This window comes from Micromys minutus (genome assembly GCF_963924665.1).
Source record: "Micromys minutus genome assembly, chromosome: 7".
Taxonomy (NCBI): Eukaryota; Metazoa; Chordata; class Mammalia; order Rodentia; family Muridae; genus Micromys; species Micromys minutus.
Genome location: NC_137976.1, coordinates 48,139,674 through 48,156,793, shown reverse-complemented (window position 1 = coordinate 48,156,793; position 17,120 = coordinate 48,139,674). Strand labels below are relative to the sequence as shown.

Here is a 17,120-nt window from a genome sequence, read left to right as displayed (position 1 = left end):
TACCACCTTGTTTTTTTAACTTGTTCAGATTCTCATGTATTTGAACACACTAGGTCATCTGGGGTGGCTCTACTTGGGATGGTGGTAGAAACTTTAAGAGTACTAGAGGAAGTTAATCCCTGTGTGAAGGGGTTTGAGGGGTCTACCTCAGCCTCACTTCTGGTTCTCTGCTTCCTAACTGCAGATAAATGGGATTGGCAGTTTCTCTTTCCGCCCAGCATGCTTTTCTTCCCATGATGGACAGTGTGCCCTTGAACTGCAAGCCAAAGCACAACCTTCCTTTAAGTGGATTTCCGTCTAGTATATTGTCACAGCCATGAAAAGTAACTAATCCCCACTTCCAAAGATTTATTATTAGATACATATATGGAATCCACTCCTGTTTCTTTCCCCAAACTCAACTGCAGTCTCTGATGCATTCATTCTGCCTGCAATCAGGCCCTTAGCTGCTTGGGGGAATTAATTATACATTCCCACTTGGGTCTCTATTCCTGCCTCCACTGCCCTTGACCATACCCAACTCCCCAAGTGCATTACTAATTACTGGCCTGCAGTTCTGACTCACTTCCTATTTCTAGGTTTCCTTTCATATGATCACACCTCAGACGAAGAGTGCTCTGGAAGAAAGAAGTTCCTACAGTTATTGACTTTCACCTGTGGAATTAGACCACCCGTCCAGCTGATTTCCTTTAGTGTTGAGTTGGTAGGCAGGACTAAGAGATACCAAGTTCAGATAAATATACAGATGTATTCAGCTAGGCAAAAAGCAAAAAAATGAATGAATTGCATGTATGTATTCAGTTTGGGCCAGTAGATGGAGGAAAAGCTACAAGGACACCTTGGCAAGGCAGTGTAAGCAAGAGATCAGAGAGGTAGGAAGCGCAGAAGAAAGGAGCTAAAGCAACGCCTGCTTCACAGCCATCTTTAGGACTGATGCTGCTGTGCTTATTTTGAGTTTCCTAAACATTTTCCATGAACAAAGAAGGGGTCTTAGGGAAACTATGCAATCCTTGCATTGTGTCATTGGGGAAGCTAGAGGATGTGATAAAGGAATTCATGCACTGTTCTATACATCGCTGAGGAAGGTCTAGGAGCAGCAGAGAATGCATCTGGTGCCCATCTGAAAGAAATGACAACTTGGGGAAGTCTAAACAGGAAAGAAGTTAATGTGTGTTGAAACATTTGCATTTACTTTCCAATCCATAAATTTAATCCTTCCCATACTCTTGGTTATTTTTACCACCTAAAACACACATTCATCTTACTGGCAATCAGAAAACACCAGTAAGTCAGGATGAAGTCTCTTGAAAGATGTTACAGAAAAACCACAGGATGTTTTCCCCTGGAGGAGAAGAATTACTTCAACAAGCCATTTACAGGAACGTTTGTTAAACGTTTCTTCAGAGAGCTGCCTCTCTGCGGTATGGTTTAAATGGTTTTTAAAACAATCCTTCAGTTCTTCTCCTCTCATCCCAGATGCTAACAGAACTCATCTCATTCCAAACCTAACTGTCCAAAAGTAAAGACAGGACTCTGATGTCGCCAGAGCCGCACGCACTGCCTTTGCCAGCAAACAGAGGTGGCACTGAGATCAAGAGCTTGCTGCACTGCATTTGAGAACAGGTCTGAACATCTGGCAGAAAGATGCAGTCGCACAGCTGGCTTCAGCTTTGGAAGATCCCCACCATACACAGCAGTGACACATCTCTTTTACCTTGCTGTGTGGAGATACTTGTGAGGATCAGCTGATACTGCAGGAATTAGTCACAGAAACACTGCAACTCAATAACTATAGAAAAGTGGGAATCGTGCAATGCTATTGGTGAATGGAAGCAACGTTAGGAAAATCAACTTTTTAAAAGTCTGAAGGTATGCTCAAGAATGTCCATAACATAGTCTATACCATGCCCTGCCAGAGCCCCAGAGCTGGGGCGGCTGGGGTGGGGGTGGGATGCTTCTCCTGGGTGTTTTGTGGCAGACAGTGGTTGATGCCTGGTCCTTAGGGCTCTCCAGCATGCTGGTGGTCCACAGGCAGACTTAACTCTCAGCACTGATGTTTACAATATGGCACTGTTAGGATTACAGAGTACGGATGGCATGTAATTGAATTTGGGGCCAGTCAAGCAGTTCCTCGGAAGCAACACCATTCCTCACAGGAGTTCTCTGGGGCTATTTCTGTGGCAACCAATGGCAGTTGATAGGGCATGAGGGGATCCTTTGACAGGACTATAGAGAAATGCTGAAAAATCTATTTTAATCATAAGATCTATACTTTATAAGGGAGAAAAATAGGTACAAAGAATCCTCCATGTCTTTCTCCTGATGACATCAAAACCCTGGGGAAGAGAATTAATTAGAAGCCTCATAAACAAACACTTGCGGCTCTCCCCAGTCCCTTTCAGAATGCAGAAGCACTCTGATGTCCCCTGCTCTCCTTCAAACCTTTGCTCTTCTCAGTGCCCTTACAGCAAACAACCCCTCCTACTTTCCAAATAATTGTTCTTGACCCTCAACCCTTCTCAGATTCCTCCATCTCTGCAAACAAGCCTTACTTCTCCACCCCACCCCCATCCCAGCCATCTGCAACTGTTCCCATCCCCCCATCAAACATTCCTGGTAGTGCTACACAGAAGCCTGGAGCTTCCCACTGCCTTTGCCTCAGTCTCCATAGAACCAGGATCTGCTTCTCATAGGTTCTAGCTTTCTAACCTCTATGCCTTCAACTCCCTCTTTCCCAATCGTGACTTTTATGTCCCAGGGCAAAGAATGAAAATACTATGTGTTAGTAGATGCAATACTCTTATTGTTCTTCGTCAAATGGATTTCAATCCTTTTCCTTTGCACCATGTTCTTTGCTCAAGGATTTTTACCTGTTTGGGTGAAATAATTATTAACCACTAGACTCACGTAGATTGATAATCTCCAAACAACAGGGTTCTGTGTCTCACAAAGATCCAGGAAAAGCAGTTTCAGGTGTGTGGGGGTGGGGGCAGTATTTGTAATGACTGCACAAAGGTCCTATAGTTATTACAACAGACTAATATGTAAAGCAGTAAGCCTTACATTTGTATGAGTACACATATGTCATGTTTCACATAGCCACAGAAGCCTAAAATATACAAAGCCTTTGTAACACACAAAGATGATGCTTCAGAAGTTAGACTTTGCGCATCTTCAGGAATAACCCAATGTTGCAGAGAAAACAGCAGAACATAGAAGACAGATGAGAGCTGTCAGGGATGAGAACACTTGGTGATGTTTCAGGTTACTGTTCCATGGTTTCGTTCTTGTTTTTCTTTTTAATTTTTTCACTTGATCATTTTCTAAAGCCATCTAAATAGAGGATAATCATTAAGAAAAGGAAACCGGATTCCACTTGACTCTATCAGAAGTGAGAGAAGTGGAAAGTAAAGGGGTGTTGAGAATGATAGATGCTGAGAGAAGACACCAGACACAAAGGAAAAGGACATCTCAGTTCCTTCCAGTTCACCACATCACAAAGGTGTCCAACTCCAGGCGACCACTCCTTACTGGCCCACTTGTACAAATGTCTACACTCTGCCATAAGGCACTGTACCTTGTACCAAGAGGAGTCTAACTGTGATCACAGCCAAAAGCAAATGACCATGCTTCTAGTGAGGCACTTTCTCAGATCAGCTACTTAGTCTCAATTGCTTTATTTTATGAATTGGTGGGAATTCTTAAGAACTTAGAAGACACAGTCAAAAGGCTAAAGGGTCAATTATAGGATTTTTTTCTTAAGTTTTTGTGCTAGTGACTTCAATAAAATGCTTGTGTGCAGGAACTTTACAGCATTCTTTCGACTATCCCAGGAATTTGGCTGCTGTTTCCTGTGATAAGTCTTTGTAGGGGGGGAGAAGGATAAAAAGCAGATTCAGCCTCAGAAAATGGAGGTCACCAAAGTTCCCTTCCACTGGCAAAGTCCTTCCTGAGTTTTACCTAAATAACCAAGATCAAAGTTTCATCAACTAGGCTCTCATGTGTGTTAAACAGTGATTACGCTTCAGTAATATGTGAAGAGAGAAAATATATTCAATGAGTAAAATGTATAATACATTGAAGTTCAAGATTATTCAAGTTAGAATTATGTCTTTCATGACAAACAGTACACAGACCAAAGGAATGGATTTTTGTTATTGTTGCTTGTGGGTGTACAAGCAGGGTGTGTTGTTGGGGTGGTGCACATTCTGCAGTCGGCTTCTGGAGGTCGGAGGATAACTTTCTAAAGGCTAGCAGCTCTACCTGCTAAACAATCTTGCCAGAAAGAATGCCCTAGTGAAAACACCATAGACCAACTTTGGTGGCACATACCTGTAATCCCAGCAAAGAAGGCCAAGGATAGTCATAATTTCAAGGTCATCCTGGTCTACAAAGTAAGATGTCCCCCAAAACAAAACAGTAACAGCAATAAAACCTTTACACACACACACACACACACACACACACACACACACACCCACACGCACACGCACACACACACACACACACACACACACACAAAGCATTCACTTAATTCTAGAACACAGGAAGGTATAGTGGGGAGAAAGGTCCAAAACAAAAAACATGTGTTCAGTCTTAATGGGGAAAAAAAAGCCAGGCATGAGATGAAACCATGCTAGGTTAAAAGACTCAAGAGACATACCAATGAAATACAATAGATGTGCATTAGATGTGCATGGTTTGCAGCCTATGTGCAAAGATCCATCTGTTTAAGAAATGTCTGAACAACCACACTTTGAATGCTGCCTGAAAATCAGATATATTGCTCTTTTCAAAACTGCAATGGCATGATTTTTTTTTAAATCCCAGGTGCTCAGAATCACACTGCAAATTATTTGTGGGTGAAAATCTAGGTGTTTGGAACATGTTTTGTAACAGTCCATACTCAGAAAGAAAATAGGGTCTCCAGATGAAACCAAAGTAGCAGATATAAGCATTTGAGACCATAGGTGCCCGACTCACTATGTCATACTTTTAGTGAGTGTTTAACATTTGTGTAGGTTTAAATTTTCCACAGTAAGATGTTTTTCCAAAAAGATAAATGTACTCTAGAGTCAAAGTAAATAAAAATAAAATCCATATACTGACATAAATTATAGTTGCTCAGTATACAAAACTGGAGTGGGTCTCAGTAACTTGAATGAATAATAGCTCATCCCACTAAATCAAATTCTATAAAAGATGATTTTTAAAGTACCCAGGAGAAATCTGAAAGTAAGTGCATTGGTCAAGATTATAAACAGGTAGACCATCTCTGTTAAAGAGATTTGCAGTATAATGCTAGGTAGAATACTTAAATTTCAACATTTGTACCCAAATAAAAACATTGCCATGAGGAGAGGTAATGAGCTAGGAGGGTCTAGAGTTTGTCATCTGCTTAGGCTTCATAGGGGGAGCCTGGACTATATAATAAAAATAAAAATAGATGGCTCGGTTACTATGGTAATGTGCTTGCTGTTTATGTCTCAGTGTTGATGTAGAAGCTGGTACAGTGGCTAACGTCTGAAACCCTGGTGTCAGGGGATGAAGACAGGGCTTTCCCAGAGCTCGCTGTGTGGACAACATTGTTGAGCTGTGGAGTTACAGTCAGGTTCGATGGAATCAAAAGATAGCAATTTAGGGTAACACTCACTGGATGTTGATCTCTACTCTCCACACTCAAGTGTCCACACCCACACAAACACAAATATTTGCCACATATATAAACAGAGGACACCATGCATATGAAGTGCACATTTGGAAAGAAAAAGAACAATAAAACCTATTGCTTTAGACATTTAAAGTGTATGGATGTCCATAGAAACTACCAAACTTTTCATATTCTAATAGGTTTCAAGCCTAAAATGAAGCTAGCATATTTACAGTCAGAGTGGATTAATATGAACTGTAGATTTTAAATTCTGTTACTTGAGTTGGCAAGAGAAGACAAGATGGCTCAGTGGGTGAAGGCATTCACTGACAAGTCAAAAACCTTCATCCCCCCCCCCCAAAAAAAAGAGAGAAAGAAAAATGAAAACCTTCATCCCCAGGACCACTTTGACCAGGGAGAAAGTCAATTCCATGTATGCCATTGGAATTTGTGTGCCCTCCCTCACACAATTCCTCCCCCAGAGGAATAAATAAAATATAATAAACAAATAAAATCCTGTTATTATTTCTCAGAAGATGGGACAATCCCTTGGGTAAGAAGTCACTACCCATATTTTGAGTGCTTGTTACTAAAACTCAAGCCAGTTTTCATGCAAGAGAATGCCTGCAAAAATTTGTCCCAATGAAATCCAACATCTCCAGATGTCACTTCTCTCTACTCATGGGTACAGTTCATGCCTGGGTTTAGGTGATTCTGACCAAGTCCCAGACAAACCCAGGCAAATCCCCCTCCATTTTGTGAGCATCCTGGGGAAGTGAAACTAGAGACATGGACAGCTGTAGGGTGTTAACTGGAGAGATCATCTGTGTGTATGAGCTGTACTCTTCCTCGTGAGTCAGGAAAGGGCACCAGTCAGATTCTTTGTATGTAAAGCTACTTTCAAGAAAGAATATGTATGAACCTAGGGTGACAGAGAAAAACTCGACTTTGACCCTGAAGCCACTATGGACTTGATGAACTTAAACTGAAAGTCGTATCCATGACAACAAAACTCTCTGACCTTTCCATCCTGCCTTGCTCCACCACTGAATGAAATACATCCCCTTAAGAATATTTCATTTTTCCAAATAACACTCCCCAGACTCAAATCTTTGCTATTTACCCAATATTATGATCTGGCAACGATCAGAGAATAAGTAGGGTCTGGGAGAGTGAACAAATGATCATCAGAGATGTCTTCCACACTCAGAATGCTTTTAACATCACCCCTGGGCTTGAGAGATCAAATCTAGGGCCTTAAGTATGTTCAACAAATGTTCTAACGCCTAGCTACACCACAACATGTTTTCCCTGTTAACTCCAAAACTGGGACAGGTGGGCTTTTAAAAGATGTTGTGTACATACATTCTGAGCAATATGTGGCTAGTTGATTTTGTCACTGAGAGCATGACTTCACACATGAAGCAAGACATAGATCACAAGGCATTCTAATGTCACTGGAAACCATCATGCAAGAGGTCAGCTGAGAAAATTTGTCACCCTATGGGCCAGTGAGGTAGCTCAATGGGTAAAGGTGCTCACAGTGAATTTGGAAGGAGAGAACAGCTCCAGAGTAACCTTTTGGCTTCCATATGCACGCCATGACATGTAGGCATCCATAAGCTTCGCCTTCCCCAATTTATTGCTTTCACAAAAGGAAAATCACCGTGAGGCTCACAGATGACACTACAAAGTACAAAGTTACAATGATGATGTAATTTCGTCATTTATTTGACAGTTGGTCATGCAGAGTGGTTGTTGTAAGACAACACAAGCTGTCTTGCAGGAAAGCAAAGGGGACACATTCCTTGGCCCTTTAAATATCAGGAAACAACTGACTGAGTCAAACTTAGTCAATGCTAGGTTTCCGAGACCGTGTGTGTGTGTGTGTGTGTGTGTGTGTGTGTGTGTGTGTGTGTGAAGAAAGACACAGGGAATGGGGGGAAAGGGGAGGGAAAAGAAGAGGTAGAAGTGGAGGAGGGGACAGAGAGGAAGGAAGATCACCAGTGAAGGGAGGGGAAGAAGGAAGGGAGAGAGGGATGGATAGAGAATGTCTAAGAAGTGTGTGTGTTACCAAGGAGACCAGAAGGGGGCAGCAGAGCCACCCCTGGAGCTGGAGTTCAGGTATATGTGAAACAATTGATTCAGGTATTTGGATATGGGTACTTGGTTGTCTGCAAAGGTAGCAGGTGTTCTTATGTGCAGACCCTTCATCCTCAATGTTGATGGCTTGTTTGTTTGTTTGTTTGTTTGTTTGTTTTTTGCTGGTTTTGTTGTTTTGTTTTGTTTTGTTCTTAAATAACTCTCCAGATTACCTAATAAAGGAAATGGTTACATTCAGATGTTATTTTTATTATAATGGCTAATCCAGTACAAAGAACACTGAACAGCTTGCCAAGGACACGAGTCAGGAGGTTGGTTCTCTTTCTGTGTCCACCAACTAAGAGGAGTAATATACGGAGTGAGTCCCTTCATTTTTCTCCACCTTGTTGAAGCAGTGGCTTGCCAATGTTTGAAATGCTGAGAGTGAATTAGACATTCCTTGTGCCCCAAAGTTTCTGTACTCCCAAAGAAAATAGCCCAGGAGTGCCTGTTACATAATACAGGAAATGGAAATGACCACAGAACACAAGCATGTTTTAGTGATAAGATAGCAGCTACCTAACTGGGCAAAGCTTTCACTGGCATTGCTCCCCGCCACCCCTAAGGCATGCCAAGGTCATGGTGAATCACCTCAGCCAAACACAATGAGAAAAGGGTCTCGTCAGAACTGTTAATGCAGAATTTCATACCAGCTGATTCAGCAGCGTATACAAGAAACATTTCATCTACATTCTTATGCCCTGCAATTTCCTTAATAAATCTTAAGTTGCTTTGGAAAGCGTACTTCAGCAATGATGCAAACAGTGGTAGCCAGACACCTCTTTGCAGGCCTTTTGGAATACCTCTTGTCTGTTCACACTGGACCTGATTGGGTCAAAAGAATTCAGGACTTGGCGTACTGGACTCACTTGTACCTGCTCTGAATTCACCAGTGCAGGGGGTCAAGAGCAAATCTTAGAAAGCTCCTGTAAACCACCCCCTTCCTTATTTGATGGGCTAATTCCTCAGTCACACTGCCAATCTGGAGAAGTCACCTGCATCGTGCAAACGATCATTCTAAGAAGATAAACACCAGCATGCACTGACCTGGCTGAGCTGCAGTTTAGAAAAGGCTGACCCTGTTTAAGTTAACAATGCTTAATACTAGATTGGGCGAACCTTCTCTTCCTCTTAATTTCCAAAGTAAGGAAACGTGCTTCGTCTAATAAAATCAACTGTGCACATCAAAGAAATGGTTCTTCCATGAACTAAAACTTTCTATATAATTTGGCCCGTTACCTCATGTTATTTACCTGGGTCTTCCCGGCAAGCTTCTGCAGTCTCTGGCTTTCCCACACCTCTGTGTGATGACTATTTTACTCTTGGCGTTCTTTTCCTGACACTGACAGCCAAAATGCTTTTAAAAGTTTTGTTTTTAAAGTAGACACAACACAAATTCGATTTTCAGTTTTGTCTAAAAAGCATCCCTAGATATCACAGATGAATATCTATTTTTGCAAATTAGCCCCTGGGATTTTCTGTATGAGATAAACGCAATTCTTGCTTGGCAAATTTTATGCTGAAGGGATTTGAAAACCCTGACCTACCCCTTGGCTTGACTTGTTTTCAAAAGACAGAAGACACATTCTTCAAATCCTAGGAAGTATTTGCAACCACTGACTTTCTTGCTGTATTTACTAAAGTCCACCATGGCAGGATATTGTGGCAGATAATTGTTAACAAGAGTGGGCGGACAGAAGGTGAGAAAGAAACCATTGCTATAGTGAGGAGCCTGCAGGGACAGATCTCCCCCTGAGAGTCAGTCCTTCCAAAGTCATTATCCTAAAGGTTTCCATGTGCTTCCTTCTTCGCTTTGAGATGCACCTCTTGGCTAGTTGCCAACATAAGACCATCCCTTAACAATATGTGGAGCTCTGACTTCCCCCAGGAAAGGCACTCCAAAAATCTTTCTTCCAGCAACCAAGCTCCAAGATTTGAGGATCAGGAAGTTTACCTGGCACCCAGGAATCCATAACCACAGGCCTAATGTCTAACCTGAGAAAATTAACTAGCCGAGTTAACATCTCTAACTGATACAGGCACACAGGCGCAACTTTTCGGGTACTCAAGAGCTCACTGAAAACAGGCAGTGTGGTTCACACCTCTGATCTCCATACTCTAGGACACTGAGTCACAAGTATCACAGAGAGTTCGAGGTAAGCTTGGGGTACAAAGTAGGTTCCAGGGCAGCCTAGGCTACAGAATGGGCCATTTTTCTGAAGCAAAACAGTAGCAGAAGATCAACAACAAGAGATGAGAAGAAAATCGAGGCAATTCCTCTCTAGAAATGGAGGCATTCACCAATATGAGATTAAATTAATAACTTTGTGCAAGATAGTATGTCACGCAGCAGAAGTCAGGAAATGTGTTCTGTTCTGTCATTACCAACCATGGTAATCCCCATGCCGAGCTCTGACGCGTCTAGTATTCACTCTGGAACTGTGGTGGTTTAAAGAACATGGCCCCCTAGGGTCACATATTAGTCCCAAGTGGATGAACTTTTGGAAGGATGTGGCCTTGTTGGAGGAATGCTGTAGCTGTTGGGCTTTGAGATAAAGCCCAGTCTTTGTCTCTGTCTGTCTGTCTCTGTCTGTCTGTCTCTGTATGAGTCTCTCTCCCCTCTTCTCCCTCTTCTTCCCTTCACCCCCCACCCTCTTGCTCTCGCTCTCTCGTTTTGTGTGTGTGTGTGTGTGTGTGTGTGTGTGTGTGTGTGTGTATGTGTGTGTGTGTGTCTTATCCCTGTAGATCAGGATCTAAAGCTTTCAGATACTACTGCAATACCATGCCAGTCAGTTTCCCAAAATGATGAAAATGGACCAATCCCCTGAAACTGTAGGTAAGCCCCCAATTAAATGTTTTCGTTATAAGAGCTGCCATAGTCAAGGTGCTTCTTCACAGCAATCACAATAGCCAAGCTGGCCTCAACTCATAGCAATCCTCCTACCTCAGCCTACTTAATCCTGAGATTGAAGGTAAGGGACCTCCCGAACTGTTTAAAAGTCCTTGGTTGTTTCGGTTTTTTATTTGAAATGAATGGCCCAGGTCCACTGTGACCTTGAACTCCTACAGCTTCTACCACCTGATTGAACTGTGGATATATACCACCAATCCTGCCTCTTTTGTGATTTATGAACCAAACCTAGGGCATCATCATGCATGTTAGGCAAGCATTTTACCAACTGAGCTACATCCCAGCCTGGTGAGATTTCCAAAGTTCCTTTTACTCCCAGAATTATCTTGTCTAACCTGCTCCCAATAAGTCAAGCTTGAAGTGTCTTCAGATTACAACCTGACACGATTGAATGCACTCTATATACATACTCATCAGTTTATAGATCCCCCTCCCACCCACCCTCTGCAGCTGCCAGGGATCTTTCCCCTCCATAACCAGGAGGTTCCTCCCTTTCCCTTCTGTCTGAGATAACTGTTCCCATTCATGTGCTCTGATCCTAAAGCACAGTAAGAGAGAGGGAGGAAAACCTCAGATGCTGTTTTGTACCTGTATTCAAAGGCAGCATCTGCTACGTATGCGGGACCATCTGTTGCTCACTTTGACATGGAAAAGATAGTTCAGGCCTCAGAAGTGGTGTCACAGGTCACACACACCCAGACATATGCTCCACAGTCACCAAGGCTTACTCCTGCCCCCACGCAGGAGTTTGTTTTCCAACTGGGGAATGTGGCTGCTAAAGCTCTCAAGAAGGGCCAAGTCTCATTTTTGTTTGTTGTTTTTGTTTTTCAGTTTGTTGTCCTTTCTTTGTTTTTAAAACTGGCTTGCCCAACAATCAATTAGTAAATTCACTAGTCCCAGGTTGTAAGAAGAGCTGTGTCTGCCCCTAACTCACCCAAGGACTCGCCATTCTTTAATCCCTGGGCTTATCATCTATGAACTCAGAATGGAATTAGTGATCTCTGAGGCTCCCTTAAACTCAAACTCAATTTTAAGCCAAATCAAAAGCAAAGTGAAAGTCTAAAACTTTCATCTCCACAGGACATTAAGACTCCTAGTGTTGATGACAGAAGCATCCTTGCATATGAAAAAGCCTTGTGGGATATGGTTTATGTGAGCAACAGAGTTAGGTAAATTTGTGATGATCTAAATTAAATTAAGATCCCTTTGCTAACATCTGGCACTGCATGATATTTAACAGCATCCCAGATCTCTATGTAGTGGATGCTGATTTCACTTTCCTACCCTCAGCTTGATGACCAAAAGACTGTGCCAAGACTCCCTTCAGATGGAGGCCACCCCTTCTTCCTGAGAACTACTGCAAAAACACAGTCTGCGTCTTTAAGACAAAGCACGTCACTCAGAAGGTGTTTCCATCAAATGGATGGCATTCCCACATCTAATAATTAATCACAGAGAGATTTAGTGACAATTTATAAAGCTCAGGTATTCTTGGAAAAGTACAAAGTTCCTGTCTTTCACAGTCACCTGTGGCAATACCTCTCTGCCAATGGCTGAAATGTAGCATCCTGTGAGGTCAATTACCATAACCACAAACCCCCAACTGCTTTAAACAACTAAGCAAAACTAATAAAGACTCCTGAAGGGAATTCTCCACTGTTCTCCACAACCCACCATATCAAAGCCATCAACACTGAAAGCAGTAGTGCAAAACCAGTTCAATCAAGAGCCATCAAATCAACTTTGGCTTCCCCCCATCCCATCCTGAAAATGCCAGCCAAAGTGGTCAACTTTGGCCAGAGTTGCTGAAGAGATAGATGTGTTACATCTTTGACTACTTTCTTATCTCGCTATTCTTCCTTGCCCCAAGCATGGATCCAGCAGTAGTCCTTTCTCACCCCCAAAAGAGCAGCCGCTGCCAGCTGCAGGGAAGGCAGACTGAAGCCTGAAAATCGCCTGCCCTGAGGACTGCTCTTAACCAAACATCTCCTTTTGTCATTTGTGAGTGAGCTAGGATTTGCAAACTTCCCTGCCTCAGGAGTAAAACCTACACTAAGCTAAAAGCAAAGACTCATCTCTCCTCGATTTTAAAGGTCTTTGTCAATGTTTGGAGAGGGCAGAGTGTTTTAATGACACACAATGTTAAAAATTCCACAATGAATTTATCAGGGGGAAAAAAAAACCATTCGGTTAAACCCTTTTAAACAACTAAGTCCGGAATACAAAAAGGGAACCTCTGGAAAGACATCACTGTTAGTCTTCAACAAACCTTAGCTCTTTATTCAAACGAATATTTACATGATTTGATCCAATGGCACCAGGCACATTCTGTTAAAAAAAAGTGGACTACTCTAAAGGTTTATTTACCCCAAATCCAATAAGTCTGTTGCTAGCCTACCAGGAACTAAGAATTCAAGTGCTCCGAGGGCAAACGTTTAACCCTATGAAACTGTGAACCATATTTGGAACCTTCCATCTAAATTCAGTCCTTTGAAACCTAGAGGGGAGGAAAAAAAAATCTCAAACATACAAGTTAAGCCCAAGTTGGAAGCTCAGAACGAGCGTCATAGTTGAACATTTACATCTGTAATTTGCATGTTCAAATAACTGGAGGGAAAGGCGGCTGGCAAAATATTTATACTAACAGACTCCACGTAAGTCTCTACTAGACTTACACTCACAGCCAAGATGGGCTATGAGATGAGAGCTGTACATCCTAGAACTCTTGAGATACCACAAAAGGAAGACTTCTAGGGAAGAGGGCTGGGCCAGACGAAAGGATTTCCAGTCCTAGCCAGTCCAAAAAAAAAAAAAAAAAAAAAAAAAAAAAAGGTTTCGGGAATCTTCCCTCTTTGAAGTGAGAAAGGTAAAAGCAGAGCCTCTGGAAGGAGGTTGGACTTAAAAAGCTCTTTCAAACAGGAAACCCCAACCCGGGAAGGGACAGTCCGTCGGCCTTTTAATTTCCTGCGGGTGGCGGGAGTTAGCTAAGTCGTCCTGCTTCAAGTGCTGCTAGCTAGGGTGAAGTTACTGAGCGCACCAAGCAACAGTTCAGAGGGTCGAATTCTGCTGGGGACTCACGGCTGCTAGCACTACAGAAGAGACCATCACGCCATCAGTGTGATAGGGAAACCAAAGCTGAATCACATCAGGGGCTCCTGGAGGGAATCTCGGTCCGGAGGCTCACCGTACAGCCTCGTTCTAGAAACAAAGTGCAACTAGAAGCCTTTTTCAGGAAGGTCCTCTCTGACTCCTGTATTCCTCAAGATCCAGCTGTGGACCTTCTCATTACCCCGGGATCCCGATCTGATCTCTCTAAGTAATCTAGAGTTTCCGCAAAAGTTGCCTTCAGGACCCTTAATTAAATCCTGCCTTTTCGACCCAATCACTTTGGAAACGTCACTCCTACCGGACACCCCTTCCCCACAATCCGCCCACCCCTCCAGCCCCCCGCCCCATCGTAGCGCACAATGGAGGACAGAGCACTCTAGGACCGTAAGATTCGGGCTTTGCCGACCCCTGCCCGGGCTTTTGTCCCTATAGCCTGCAAGGGAAGCAAAGAAAAATCTGCGCTCAGGGCGCCCACTCACCAGCTCATCTTTCTCTGGAACTGCAACTCTCTCCTCGGGTCCGCTGCCCTTGGGCCTGTCCCTTGCCCCCGCCCTCCCTCTCTGCTTCCCAAGTCCGGTCCAGCCGCCGCCGCCGCAGCCCTGCAGCCAGACCCCGCCGCCGCGCACCGCGCACTCCGGGCGCCCCTCCCGGTGGGGGCGGCCACCGCCTCCTCTCCGCCCCCGACCTCCTCAGGGAGACCGGCGGCTACCAACTCGGCTGCGGGGGAGGCTGTGTCCCCAAGGAGCCACCAGGGTGCGCAAAGGCGATGCTGGCCTGCTCCTCCAGGCGCTCTGTAGCCCACTCCTCACCTGGAGTGAGGACGCACAGCCGAATGCAGGCGGCCACAGAAGGCGGGCACCTTGCTGGCTCTCTGTTACACTCAGCAGCGCCCCTCGGGCCGTGGTGGTGGACTCCTCGAAGCTCTCTCCAGGTCCCAACCCGGGTTTCGATGCAGCGGATCCTTGGAGTTCTAGCTAGGAAGTCCCGGAGCTTAGACAGCCTAGGGCTCCTAGGCAGCTAAGTTGCTGCCGCTTTTACCGCGGCTAGAGTGGCCTGGCCAGGATCCACTTTGTTCCCAGTAATGTAGTCGAAACCTTGGTTGTTGGCTTCTTCTTCTTCTTTTTTTTTAATAAGGTGGGAACGGGACTGGAGAACACTCATCCTGGAGTGGTGATTTCCTCCACATTTCTGCTGTGAGAAACTCCAGGTGACCGCACCTTAGCTGTAGACGGTTCTCCCCAGGGCACGTTTACCTGATGCGTCAGAAAGCAGCCGTGCCAAATGGCAATGAAACCGCCTGGGGTCAGGGCTGGAGTCGGGAGGATTTAAACACTCCGCGATACTGATTGCCTCCAGTGAGGTCTCATAAACCGTTCTGCATTTTCCAACACATTTAACATAACCAGTGGAAACAATATTAACGTGAACATCTTTCCGCACTGCGTCCCTGTGCAGCTAGTCTGTCTAGACAAAGGCAATTCTGTCTCTGCAAAGTTTTGGCCCAGTGGGGTTAAGTCGAGGAAAGACAACCCTGGAGGAACCCTGGAGAAACAAGCAACAAAAGGAAAGCTCAAGGACCCGCAAGCTCTTTAATAACAATGTGGCTCAGGCAAATTGTTTTAGCTACAACCAAGGATGTCTTCAAGGCTGTAGCATAGCAACAGGGGCATCAGCACAGGTACTTCCAGCAGTTAATAGCTTCATCCGTACAATGCCTGGAGCTGTGAGGACACTCACTGACAAAATGCTTATTTAAAATGTTCTATTTGTTTAAGCAAAAGTCTGGCTTTTACATTAAATATCTTTTATAATTTATTCCTCCGTATGTGTGAGATGGTGCATGTATGTGCACGTGAATCCAAGTAAGAGGGGGAGGCAGAAATGGCCATGAGCCACTCAACATGGGTTTTGACAGCCGAACTTGGAGCCTCTTCAAAAGCAGTACGGCTCTTGGCTGCCAAACAACCTCTTCAGCCCCGGGAGTCTGACTCCTCATTTCTATGAAAGACACTCCTATAAGGATGCTTTGTGTTTTAGAGCATTCTCCACCCACCGCCCCAGTAGGATTTACCCACATTAATAAATTCACGTGATTTGCATGCGGTCCATTTCCCTTGTCTCCGTCCCATCTCAGTGAAAGTAAGGCCACTCCTGTGCCACTCACCTGATTAGCTGAAGCAGCACACCTGTCACCACTCTCTGCCTTCCCATTTCCTCAGAAGTTGCTTTTATTATATTTTCCAAGGATGTCTTCAAGGCTTAAATTCTTTAACTCTGAGATTGCTTCTTCCCAGGTATAGTGGTACATGAAGCAATTCCAGTTCTCCACCGATGCAGGATAATCCAGAGTTGGGCCTCATAACCAGTTAGGACCAGCCTGAGCTATTTAGTATAGACTAACCTAAAACACCAAGGGCTGACCGTGGACATCACTGTGGCAGTTACTCGGAAGATTGGGAATGAATCTACCTCAATATCCAGATATACCATTCTTGAGCACATATGCAAAGGACCATCCATCCATCCTACCACAAAGTCAGTTGCTCAACTATGCTCATTGCGGCTTTATTCACAATGCCAGAAACTGGAAACAATATAGATGTCCCTCAACCAAAGAATGGAGAAAGAAAATGTGGCACGTTGACACAATGGAATATGACTTCAGTTGTAAAGAAAATGACACCATAAAAATTGCAGGCAAATGGATGCTACTAAGAAAAAAAAAAAAAAAAAAAAAAACATCTTGAGTGAGGAAGCTCAAACCCAGAAAGATAAAGATGGTATGTATTCACTTATGTATAAGTGGATACTAGCTGTTAAATAAAGAATAATCAAGCTACAGTCTACAGGCCCAAACAGTAGGTAAACAGGAGGGCTCTATAGGTAGTATGGGTTTCCCCGGGAGATTTGGGAGTGGCCTGGGGCTCTTGGGGGCAGCAGTGTGGGAATCAGGTTGGAGTGCACCAAGAGCTGGTTGGCCATGTAGCTCAGCGTTAGCAAGTTCCATCCATTACTATTTTCTCAGCACTGGGGGCAGTGGGTGCATCTCACTCCTCGGCAGGAATTACCAGCTGACCACTAGCTCTTTTTTCTCTGCTAAGTCCCATCATGAGTTGACTCTCCACAAACTTTGCCCCCAGCCCAACTCACTCCTCCTGAATCCCAGACCCCTGGCAGCTGCCCACACGGATACCTACTGACCTCCTATTTATCATTTCCAACACTGACTCCCTAAAATCTCTTCCTCTGTTTCCACTCTTTTCCAGCAGCAGTCTTCCTTACATCATCCTTGGATTTCTTTTCTCTCCA

The 17,120-nt window shown here is 44.0% G+C and overlaps 1 protein-coding gene across 5 annotated transcripts in view; it reads right to left on the bottom strand.

Annotated features, from left to right (window-relative positions):
* The window catches only part of PHLDB2 (pleckstrin homology like domain family B member 2), an 84,571-nt gene extending 70,174 nt beyond the window's left edge, over window positions 1-14,397 (bottom strand). For all 5 annotated transcript variants that reach the window (XM_080918765.1, XM_080918766.1, XM_080918768.1 and 2 more), the window contains exon 1: window positions 14,291-14,397. The gene's annotated coding sequence lies outside the window, so the exon portion shown is untranslated. The remainder of the gene's footprint in view (window positions 1-14,290) is intronic.
* Between the last annotated feature and the right edge of the window lie 2,723 nt (window positions 14,398-17,120).